The sequence below is a fragment of the Pezoporus flaviventris genome, unplaced genomic scaffold (assembly GCF_033815535.1).
Source record: "Pezoporus flaviventris isolate CSIRO_AGI_PZ_B2104156 unplaced genomic scaffold, CSIRO_AGI_Pfla_v1 ptg000015l, whole genome shotgun sequence".
Lineage (NCBI taxonomy): Eukaryota > Metazoa > Chordata > Aves > Psittaciformes > Psittacidae > Pezoporus > Pezoporus flaviventris.
In genome coordinates, this window is record NW_026892563.1 from 35236359 (window position 1) to 35248840 (window position 12482).

The 12482-nt window shown below is 41.4% G+C and overlaps 1 protein-coding gene across 19 annotated transcripts in view; it reads right to left on the minus strand.

The window, feature by feature from the left end:
- Positions 1–12482, minus strand: part of ZBTB20 (zinc finger and BTB domain containing 20) — a 479626-nt gene that overhangs the window by 76458 nt on the left and 390686 nt on the right. The gene's annotated exons all lie outside the window — the stretch shown is intronic.

Here is a 12482-nt window from a genome sequence, read left to right on the forward strand (position 1 = left end):
CACACACACACAGAAATCTGCAAAACTTTCTGCTCCCGATGCCAATGCTGTTACTTTGGCAGAGTCTGATGTGTATTAGCTATTCTTCGTTACTACCAGTAGCGGGTTTAACTTCACTCCGGGATGGTGAAAGAAAGCAGCTAGTCCCTGTTGCTGCCCTAATCAATCCAACTGCCTGCCTCCTACCAGTGCTTCCCACAAACTGTGTTGTCAGAAGCTTATTCTGCGGTTACCTCATTCACCTTCAGCCTTGCCACAAGTAACATATCTCTCCTGTGAGCTGGTCTCTTCAAGGTGATTGTTCAGGCAGTCTGATGTCCTTCCCCCACAGTGGTCAACATCTGATGCAAGGGACATCACCTTAGAACACACTTGGTTTCTACATGAGACTGAAATGCAATAGATTACTTCCTCACCCTAGGTGATGATCAATTTACGTCTGAAAACATGAGATTTGCTTTCCCTCCCCATTTTTTTTAAAACCCAACACCACTGACGTTCTGTCTGTGGTCTGTGGACCATTTCCAGGTGCTTTATGGAGGTGCATCTGTCTAGCTGCAATAATGAAGCATTTACTTTCCCTCAAGTGGCAATGCTTCCTGACAACTGTTGACCGGGTCAAATCACTCAAGGTTTCCTCTAATCCTACTGGGACAAATTTCTGCTTTTCTTTTGTCTTGCATTTCTTGGAAGTAGGCTAGACTGATGCCAATCTGCACAGGCCTACATGGAGAGGAACGAAACTACACAAAGCAGAACTAAACAGCATAGTCAATCATAGAGACTGGGGGACCTGTGACTATAGATCCTATAGTAGGGAAAAAAATCTTTCAGTTCTAATCGATGTGATGACTGACAGCCAGAGAGTGAAAATAGCTCAAATGCAAAATGGTGGGACTGCAACAAAGCAGCTGCACCCTTCTGGTCCATAATGTCCAACCTAAGTCTTCCTCCTTAATATTCCTGCTGTTTCATTGGGCTCAATACGAAAGGCACTAGAGGTGGACAGCAAAGCAATATCAACATCTATTCTAAAATTATGTGGTTTAATTCTATCATCACAGAGCATCCTAACTTCACCATTATTCAGTGTTAACTCAGACCAAATCAGCAGCATTGGCCTTTCAACATGAACAACCCCTAGTACCGGTGCCATACATATAGGTAACTCCTCAAGTAATCTCTCAAACAAATGACAGAAATACAGATTTATTACCCATGACAAGTTGTTCTCATGTGGAAAACAAGCCAAAATAGAGAAATCAGAGATTGTGCACTGAATAAGTGACAGACACATCACAAACACAAGTGTTCTCATGTCAGATCCCTGATGTACCCATATAGCTTGTGACGCCTACTGCTGACTGCAATGATATTCATTCTGATTAGAAGTGATGCTATCACACTCCTTACTTGCTTCTCAAAGAATATTTTCAAGAAACTGTGTCATTTCCACAATCCAGGGTGGACCCTACCATGATCTCACCTTAAATCAACAAAGTTACAGAGCTGCCACTTGCTCACTCTAATGAGTGAAACAGTTAAGTGCCATTCAGAGTCAGCCAGGAGTCTGCATGAATATGGAAAAGCGAGGCAGGAGGGCAGCAGAAAGTGAGAGTATAATCTTTTATACTGAATTAAAAATTAAAAAAAAATAAAAAAAAAGGAAAAAAAATTAACTGCTATAACAGTTTTCTAGTATTTCATCTCAAGTAAAAAAGGAGAATTAAAATTCCCAGAAATTAAAATCACTGAAAACCAGGGAGTTATTTTTAATTAAACAATAAAACCAGTGCTTTCCGTTTTTCCTGCCTTGTAAAAAAAGAACTTGAGGACAGGGAAAGAGAACATTTCTTTTACTTTTCTTTTTTTTTTGCAATGAATAATGAGAGTTTTTTGACCAATTCTTCCAGTAAGCTATCTCATTGGATATGATGTGGCAACAAGGATCTGTTACCCATTGTGGTTTCAGGGCTGAGAATGGATTGGATTGTCTTCTCTGTTATTTTAGCCCCAAAGTATATTTTAAATATCCTTAAAGAGAATGAAAATTCTTCTCATACCAGTGACAGGGAGAAATGGCTTTAGAAATTACTTTCATGTTTCCAACTGTTTTTGCCTTTTTCTCCTTCTGAGTTCTTATTTTTCTCTGCTTGCACAAATGCAAGGGGATAGCTTTGTTTAAAAGATTTTTGGAATACGACACTTGGTGATCCACCATCAATCAACAAGAATACCCAGATATGTGTTTATAGTGAGCAGCGAGTGTTGTGGAGTTTACTTCCATGCACTTCATTCCCATTGGAGACAAATCAGCCACACAAAGCCAGTTTGAAGGGCTGGCTTAAAAGCATGTATCTTCTTAAAAGCTAGTCTGACTGGTCCAGACTGGCACCATTTCAGTGCTTGGCCTACAGTGGCAACTTAGAAATTATCTTTACCTCACTCCCAGATTGGTTAGGACTAGGCATGTGTTTTGAAAAGAAAATCAAAATCCTTTAAAAAAATATTTTTCTTTTGTAATAGAAACCAACCAGAATTTTACCTTGGCCAAAGGGTTTTATCGAGATTCAAAAGAAGAACGCTAATACCTTCCAAGCACAAAGAACTCATTACACTCACACTCAGTGCTTTTGTAGTGCCACTGACAAGCATTATCAGAGCTATTTCACAGGTAAAGGAAGACAGGAGAGAAATTTGAGGTGAAGATGCAAGAATTCTTCATACTGGCACTGCATGAAACCCAAAGATGAAGGCAACCTCAACCTTGTCACTTGCACCTAATGATTTCAAAGCATTTTACAGGCCACATTGGTCCCATCTTTCCAGCTGCCCCAAGACAGGAAACCACTGGCCAGTTTTAGAGTTGTTTGGAGTAATCTGAAGCCAGGGGGCTAAGTGATCAGCCCCAGGCTGCACTGTGAGCAGGCAGTGGCTGAGGAACACGTCCAAATCGCGATGTCCCAGCCACCAGAGCAAAGAGAAGTACTGCTCTGGAGCGGGCTGGAAGAGAAACAACTTGGGAAAACGAATAGTACACTTACCGTAAGAAAGTTTTACCCTCTTCTTTGTGCTTTTGTCGGCAGGGGAAAAAAAGCTATGTGTGTCAGAAGAGCTTTCTCTCTCCTAATTAAGCCTCCCTTTGGTTATGCCCTGAACATTGGGGTTTTAATCCTGAGCGCACAGGGGCCTTGGGTAGAAAATCTGGCCAGCCTTTTTCACAAAGTCTGAATGCGTTCAGACCTTTCAACACTGTACCAGCTCCTCTCTAACCTTCAGACTAAGCAATGCATTTTCAAAGCCATAATGAGCTAAGCCCACTGGCCTCCTGTGAGATAGGAAACTACTCACTGCCTGAGAAGACAGAGTCCATAGTACCCAAGGTGAATTACTGCTACTTTTTGTTACATCCTTAACAAAATCTGGTATTTCTCCATTGGTCCTGACCTTACTGACCACCGCAGACTACATTTGTTTCTCTTTTCTGTCCTTTAATAGCTTTACCATGCTTATCTTTTCACGCTACTTTCTGTGTCTATTCTCAAGATTTTTTCCTCTTATATTCCCACCTCTTTCCCTCTTTAGAACTGGATCTTTACCCATGTATTTCTTTAATTTTTGCCTCACCCACTTGAGAAGAAAAAGAGACCCACTGCCTCTGCATACCGCTTCTCTATTCGCCCATTCCTTCTGCCATCAATAATTCCCCATATCTCACTTCAAATTCCACTACTCACCTTCCCATACCTTCAAACTGTACTCTGCGTGCCAAAAACTCAGCAAGACCAGCAAAGTTTATTAATACCAAGCACGGGGAAAAGTTTTCTGACAGTAGAGGGCTCCTTAATACATCAGACAAAGGCATAGCTGAAGTTAGTCAAATTCAGATCCAAAAGAAGTGAAATGGATTATTCTAAAACCCTCAGAATAATTTTTTTAAACATGTGGTCATTCCCTTAAAGACTCTAAGATTACCTGTCTTTCTGAAAGATAAGTTCTAGCTCACCAGAAGATAAGAGCTTTAAGAAATCCAGTAGGCTTTATCACATGAAGGAAACCAGACAGGACTCTCAGAAAGGCCCTTCCTGCTTGACCATCTTCAGAGATGAAAAGGCACCAGTGTTCAGTTTGCTTGTCTGACTTTGCTTGGTAGTCTCCCTTCTTGTTCCACCTGCTAGCAAATGTTGGACAGTTTGGGGCAACTCCTTCCCTCTTCAGCCACAATGATATTTTCCCTGTCTGCAAGGGTTACCCTTTCCCAAGCCAAGACTTCACGGCTGCCTTGAAAATGGAAATTGTGAGGATCTAAACAAATGTATTCTCCTAACGCCCATTTGTACGTTGAGAAAAAAAACTGAGCAACATTTACTTTGCAAGAGCCTTTCCTCATTTTACAGCTCCAGTCCCTGCCCCAGCTTCTGCTCAGGGCTCTTCCAGACTGCCTCCAATAAAACTGACCTAGTTCTCCGTGGCTCACTGAGGTCCCCAGAAGCATCACTAAGAGCTCAAGATTAATACATTTTTTTTCCCTACTACATGTTAAAAGGATCTTAGCAGCCACAGAGCTGTGAGGCCCAAGACACATGAAGTTATCAATGACTCAATTTACATTAAATTACCATTTTGAAATGTATCTTTTTAATTGTATCTATGAGAATATACAGTCATGTCTTAACTATGGTACAACTGACAGATACAGAACCAACCAGCATTGAATACGTGGACTTTTCAAGGTCTGTTTAAATTCAGTCTAAACTGTGGGTTTATGGCATTGCAAAAATTTACTGAAAAAACATGAGTTAATATTTGTCCAGTTCTTTCACATGAGAAGTGCTGTTACTGTTGTCAAAAAGTCTACTGTGGGCTTAAGTAGCTGTGAGAATGCAAAACAGTTTAAAATGTGAATAGCTTTCGTAACTAATAGCAAGTAGGCAATATAACAGATGGCAACTCACATGAAAGATAAACCACATCTTTATAACAATAACTTACATTCGGAGGGGCAGCGTTTCCCAGAGGTTAGAGCATGAGACTAGAATCCAGGATTCCCAGGTTATCCTCCTGGCTCTGCCACTAACTTACTGTATGAACTTCAAGAAGTCACTCAAAAATCTCTGGGCCTCAGTTTCCTCTTCTGCAATATGGAGATCTTAAAAATATCACCAGACCATTGAGGGTAAAAGGCCCAAGCTATTGGTTTTTGTAATAAGCATTTTGAGACAAATGAAGAAGAACACTGAAGAACAGCGTTTGCTGGTGCCATTATTTGGACATTGATTGAATTGCAAACTGGTTACTATGCTCAACACTGAGCTAATACAGCCAACCCCAGAGTGAGAGGTGGCAGCTGCTTAACTGTGCTCCATACCCTTATGGTATGCTTCAGGCCAGGAAGTGAATATTGCCCTATGCAACTGGCACTTCAGAGAGAATTCAATGAGGGCAGGTACAATTACCTTCATTGAAATTTAGCCAGGACATTATGCAATCTTTAACAGCAGTCTGAATCTCTATTTTATATCTCCGACAAAAGGGAGCACCTACAGCTCTCCAGGTTTCTGTCATCATTAGTTGGCACATTACCGCGTTTTGATCAGGAACAAGATTGCTTCTCACTCGCTGACTTTGCTTTGTGCAGCTCTACAGAGTTCCACAAAGGTCCTCCAAAGCAAGCACCAGAACAGTTTTACGCTGTCTGACATGAGCATAATACAAAATGAATAGGCTGCAAATAAATGTTCCCCTTTGCTTTCCACTATGAAAACTATAGACTTATCTTTTTTTTTATTATTTATTACGAGTGATGGATTTTTAACTGTATGAGTAGTAGAGACTCTACTCAGAGAGGGTCCATTTTTGCCATGCTTGACAGGCAGAGATTTCCCCCTGACCCTGGCAAAAAAATTTAATGAAAATAGAAATTAGAGTATTGGAGCAGGAGGGAGAAAATGGTTACAGAGAGGAAGATTCCTTATAGGGTACACCCTGGTGCTTCAGCAATGCACAGGCAATGGCTCAAACTAAAGCTCAAAACCAGCTTGCTGCCTTGTCTCATGAGTCGGGAAGGCTGCCTCAAATGAGATGTTTTACTCTCTCCAGCTGTATAGGGTTATTGTGGCATTGATAATTTTTCGTGGCTTGGGAAGACTGTGGGGATATATTTCAACAAGCCAAAAAAAGTCACAAATTAGAAAAAATAAAATATATAAAGAACAGCTGATCTCACTGAAGAAGACTCTGGCATCTTCCTGCACAGAGTTTTCACTGGTATTTCCTGATTCTCCTGCCAAAGAAACCATCACTAAACCCTTTTTTCCTGGGAGGAGGGAACAGAAATTATTTCTCACGCTAGCTCTTTAAGCTTTATGGGATATGTAGTTGAGATTAACAGGTCAAAGAGTTTTAGGAGTCCTACTCAGCGGACTATGCCTAAAGAATATTCTGTGCAACTAACTTAACTGTGCTCTCCAGATGGTCAAAACTGAAAAGGCCATCTGAGCAAAAATCAAGTTTTGGAAAGTGCCATGAGAAATTCTACCCAGAGGATGTGGATTCTGCTTGTGCTGGCTTCAGTGGAAACAGAATTATTCTGATTTATTAACTTTTTTTTTTTTAAATCTTAAATTCCTACAAAGAAATATCTGGAAATTCCATGTTGTTATTTTCAAAAGTGATGAGCTCAAATCACAAAATCTGGATCTGGATGCCGAACGGTGCCAGAAGTTCAGGAGAGTCTGGACCGAGAAGGCTGGCTCAGGCATGTGTTGAGTGTTTTCCCAGGATTTTTTGAAGGCCAATACAAGGGTTTCAAAGAGAAGAGAGGCATGTGCAGCATGGCAGAGTTACAGAAAAACATCGCTTGGAATTTCCTGGGTTTTTTGAGATTAAAATTGTGAGTCTAATTAGTTTAAGGAAATTAGCTCTTTATAATTTTCATTTTGCATTGAAGAAACACAAAAAATTAAAAATAGAATGAAAATGGAAAAATTAATGGGTTTCAGTAATTAGTTAATCAGAAAATGCTCCTGTCTTAGTGTGACTGCCCAACACACACACTAAAAAAGAGAAGAAAAAAAGTAACCATCGTTTTCCTCATACTTTCCAAAATAATATAAGCTTCACCTCTGTGCTTGGAACAACCACTTGACATTTCAATTCAGCTCATTTTTTAGTGGTAAGCCACTGAAATCAGTGTCTAGGTTGAAATAACATCTCACCATAACATTAATACAGAGACAGTATAGATACATGCATCCTGGCAAAAATAAACCAGAATTTGTTCCTCCTACAGGCCACATCATCACATTTACATGAGTTACACGCACTAATGAAATGTTAAATGGAAGGGAAACCTCTTCTGAGAGTAGACCTTTTCACCAAGTGCTGAACTCAGGATCTCTGACATCTGAAAGCAGCAGGACAAGTTATTACTCTGTAGGAAAACACATTTCTCTTAACAGTGGTGATCCAATCTGAGGCCTCAGAAGCCACACACTGGCGCGCTAAAGAGACGTGTTAGACAAGCTGTTTAGTCCCTTGGCTATCACCCTCCACAGCACTGAATAGATCCGGATTGGGCTGGCTTAGAAAAGAAGTCAGATGAAAGCAGTGAAGTTAAGCCAAGTCAAAACACAACTTTGGTGCAATTACACGAAGTCCAAGTTATGCTAACAAAACTTCGGCAGCACCAAGCCTGGTCTTCTCTGCCCAGCCCAGAGCTATGCTTTCAGCCATGACCTGCAGCACTCAGCTTTCAGCTTTCTGCAGCTCTTCACTGTATTTATTTAATGAGGTAGCTAAACATGTGTTTTATCATTATTTGAGCTTATAGTAACTTTGAAATCGAATAATCTACTCCACAGAAAGTCACAGAAGTTTGAGGAGAACGTTTTTTACTTTAAATCAAGATGCTGAGCAACAACCCACTGCAATGGCCACAGATTTCAAAGAAGCTTTCTACCTTGCGCTTACATAGCTCTTGAACTTCAACTTCACTGTTGAGCTGTTTACTGATTGCCAAGTCAACTAGACCCACGGGCGGCTACCAGAATGAGTTCACAAATAAATACTCACAGCTAGGACTGCCCAGAGCGCTGGAGCGTGCATAGGGTAACGAGGAACATCATGTACCGTGCACGAACAGTATGCGATTTTTAAACATTTGTAACACTTATTTCAAAACCAAATTTCTTCCAACTAACTCTTTAACTCCCTCCTCAGGACCATGAATGTGCCTAAACGCAGAATATTAGAGCAACGTTGGTTTCGAGTTGCTAGAGGAAGACAGAAGAGGAAAGAAGCCTCAAAACACTGCCTCTGGTCAAAGAGCCTCTTACTCCTCTTTGAGATGACTGGTAAAAACCAAATGAAAAGAAATGGTCTGTTGCTGAGAATGAAGAAGAGATATTGTTAATCTTCTGAAGGAACTGGAGGCATATACAAATAAAGTTTCAGATTGCAACAGTCAATTCAGCTCTAGCATCTCCACTAAAACAAGCGCATCTTGCGTGCTCCAGTGGGATGCTGTGCTGTGCAAGGGCATGTTCTGGGGTGTTTGGTTTCCAATGCTGATTCAAGGGGATCACCCTAAATCCTGATGTTTTAACTCTGTTTTTCCATTAACCCTTTCTCAGGAAAACCTCTACTGACTTCAGTGGGAAGGTGTCTCAGTTAGATGAGAAGAAACACCACCACCTAGCAGGGAGACCTCGACGTGGTTCAGCACACCTTCAGTATGGCTGAAATACAGCTGTTTCTGGATTTGTAACAAAAAACCCTCTAGTCTCTATTTGCTTCACTTACAAGACTGTTTCTGTATACTGGCCTAAGCATACACTGGAGAGGAAATGCTAAAACTCACAGACCTTCAGCTACGCTAACAGGACTATTAGCACAAAATGTATATGATTTATATGTATTTTGTACATACAAAATACTCCCGTACTCTCTGCCGGAGCGTGGTGATCGGCCCGCATGCAGCCAGCTGCTGAACAGTGCGAGCTGGTGGAAGGACTGGCCGGCCAAAGCATCTACCCCTGACGGAAAGCCCCAGTAACTCCTTTTTGTCTCTACAGTGCTAACAGGATTTCGGCTTTGATGACCTTACCAAATTCAGATCGAAAACCCCACTCAGTTCCACAGAAATACAGCAGTAATTACAAAGGGAGCAAAGTTGTGTAAAAAGCTCATTTTCTGGTTTGCTTGCCAAAGTATATCACAATTCAGGTTTTACAAAAGTGAAGCAAACAAAACCTCAAACACTTTAAATTCCTCCCAGAAAATCTAAACCTCCCCCCTTCAAACCTTCACACTTTGGAATGTTTTCAGGGATTTCCCCCGTTTTCCTTTAAAAATCAGTTCTTAAAAATTGTCAAATCCTTAGCTCCAAAACAGAAATGAAAACATTGCGTAGGAAAGTATCAAAACAAAACGTTACCTTTCTTTTGGCAAGACAGACCTTTTTTCTTGCAACGATTTAATACATTTGATAGCAATTCATTGTTTCTGTTGACGTGACTTTGCATTTTCAGGCAAAAAGTTTTGCAGCCATGTTTCTCTAAATAATATATTGCAGAAGGCAGCAGAAAGAGAGAAAACAGTCATCTCCTATACCTAAACCGTGACTCGGTATCAGAAATATTGCTGCCATAAGGCTACTTGGCCATACACCTCTGACTGGTAGCTACTGTATGGCTCCCTCCATCCTATTATTAGGCAGCAGCGTTCTGGTACAGGAAACTTTTATGGGTGGCGTACACAAAGCACGTCTAATTTCTACCTCGCTCTGCACTTCACCCTCCTGTTCTCTCAGCACGTTTCATTTCCTTACAGCCCTAACTCCCCGTGTTTGCTCACCTAAATGCAGCAGAGCTGGCATAGGGATGGCTACCTGACAGCTTTTCAAACTCAGCGTGGAGAAGGTGCCCAAATAAAATAAATAAATAAATAAGCCAAGGAAAGTTTATGAAAGTGAAACAAACGGCGCGGAGCGGCAGGAGCAGCAGCAGCAGGCAGCTCTGTACTCCTCCTTACACTGACATAGGTGTATCCCAACTTCACCCACTCAGGCAGGAGAGACAGACAGACATACACGAGTGCATACGGACACACCGAGAAGTGCCAGAAAGGGTGGAGGAAGAGGTAAAAGAGAGAAATAAAACCGAAAGGTGTTATTTATTTTTACAACTCGACAATGAACTTCAATTTTGGCAGAGGATTAAAAACAGCCCTGGGAAATGATTAAGTTTTGGGGTCGTTTTTTTCTTTTCCCCCTTTCTATAAAGCTTCAGTACAAAAAAGAGAGACTATAAAAGGGATATGCTTGCACGGGCACACATAAAATAGGGGGGGAACTGGGGAGAAGGAAATGAAAAGAAAACAAACAGCCTCCTAACAGGCCCATACTGCTAACGGGAGTCCAAATAAAGAGTCATATGATATCTGATAGTGCAGGACACGTCGCCAGGAGCTGGAGCGGATTGCCTGCAGGAAGAAAGAGCCAGTGTGTTACTGCTCAAAGAGCTTTTCTTTCCCCTTTTTAGTATTTTTTTTTTCTTTGGCCCTCTCTCTCTTTTCTCCTGTACTGGGAATGTGCTACTCTCAGGTCAGGTCCACGGAGTCCCCAAAAGACAGCTATCGTCTTTCTCCCTACTTCTGGAAGCAGTGACAACTACTGGAAGATGCCTTCTAGTTAAGATTGAGGGGGGTTAAATCTAGGTATCAGCTCTGTTATGTCTTCCCTCTTCTGTCACTGCCTTCACAGTTGCAGATACAGAATGCTCACAATGTTAGATAGAATAATAATAATAATAATGATAATAATAATAATGGGGGGGGAGAGAAGAGAAAAAAGAATCAGGAAGAAAAAAAAAGAGACTGCTTATCCTACGGAAAACTTCAAAGGCCAAGTCCCATTTCTGTGCTCTTTTGTTTACTTTTCCTGTGATTTTTTTTTTTTTTTTTAATGCCCTTTTTGGAAAGTGAGAGAGCAAGAAAGAAAAGTCACCGAAAAAAAGTCACACCATGAGAAACATCAGGAGTTGGGAAAACTCTCTGGAGGAACGAGGAAAGGGAGGATTTTAAATAAAAGGCAGGCATTAGTAATCTGCCAAAAGTTCCTCTGTTCGTTACGTTTGCCAGCAGGAAGACCAGCTCCTTTTGGTGGTCCATCCCTCTCTGTCAAGCATTCCACATTAAACTGAGGAGCCCGCAAAGTACTTCTGACTCGACGCGGGTATAGCTGTTACCCATGGAAATGCAGAGCATTACCTGCAGTGAAGGTACATGGACTAAGAGCAGAGGCCACGGCCATCCCCAACTTCTGCTAGGGAAGCGGTGCCTACTACAGCTTTGGAGAGGGAAGAGCCCCAGCTAACGGAGCTGGAAGGGTACAAGCTCCCAGCCTAGATACTGGTACGAAAACAAAACTGTTCTAACTGGTAGTTTCACTTGTCGTGGACAGTTTCCCTTTACTTTTGCAAGGGATAGGCTTTATCCTGAACGACTTTTTACCAGTGTAAGGTACTGGCACTCCTGAAGTGGTGCAGGCAGAGCCCAAGGATGGATCTTTCCCCCCCTCCATCATATGAGGAGATGTAAATGGACTAATTCTCTGTGTACATTTAGACAATGCATAGATATTGCTTAAAAACAGTGCCACAGATACGTATGCGTTACCTATGTAGCTGTATCAGACAACCTCTTCTGAGGGAAGCCTGCAGCATGAATATAAAAATCAAGGTATTGTAGCAATAATGCCCTGCATCCAGAAACAATCGTTGTAACTCTGTAATAATTTGATCTAGTTCTGTATATTGTGCGCTTATGATTTTGGGGGGGGGGGGGGGGGGGGGGGTGTGGAGGGATTACAATATACATCTTCCTCTCTTGTCTCCTGTACCATTGCTAGAAGATGCAGTTTTTAGACTTGTAATTTGTCAAAGCCAGGAAAATACAAATCAATAAAGGAAGGAGGGCAGAATTTGGCTAAAGAAAGCACTTCCTTAAGCTCCTGAATTTGCAACAGTATATATTCTCAAACACCCTAAATATTGTACCGGATACACTGTAGAGAAGATAGGCTGCACGTTTGTTATATGCGACATGCAATAAAATTCCAATCTAAACATCTCCTTCAATGTGATGCATTATTCCGTTCTATACTACATGTGCCTTTTCCATGTACAAATAGACAAAGAAGATATCCGTAAGAAATACATTCAGAAGAACAAAAAATCTAGAGTTCGAGGAGCTCTATCCTGAAATCCTCGATTCAGGGCTCGATTAAAGAACTAAACTCAGGAGGTGAAATGGAGCCATTTGAGAGAGGGTCCCACCGAACAGGAGGAACAAGCAAACAAACAAACAAACAAAAAAATCCCTGAGCTCCGACTAATCATTCGAGCTGCCAATGAAAGGTGACTTTTAGACAGATGGTCAGGGAAAAGCTGGGTCCGTGGACACAGACGTTAGTGCCCCATCTG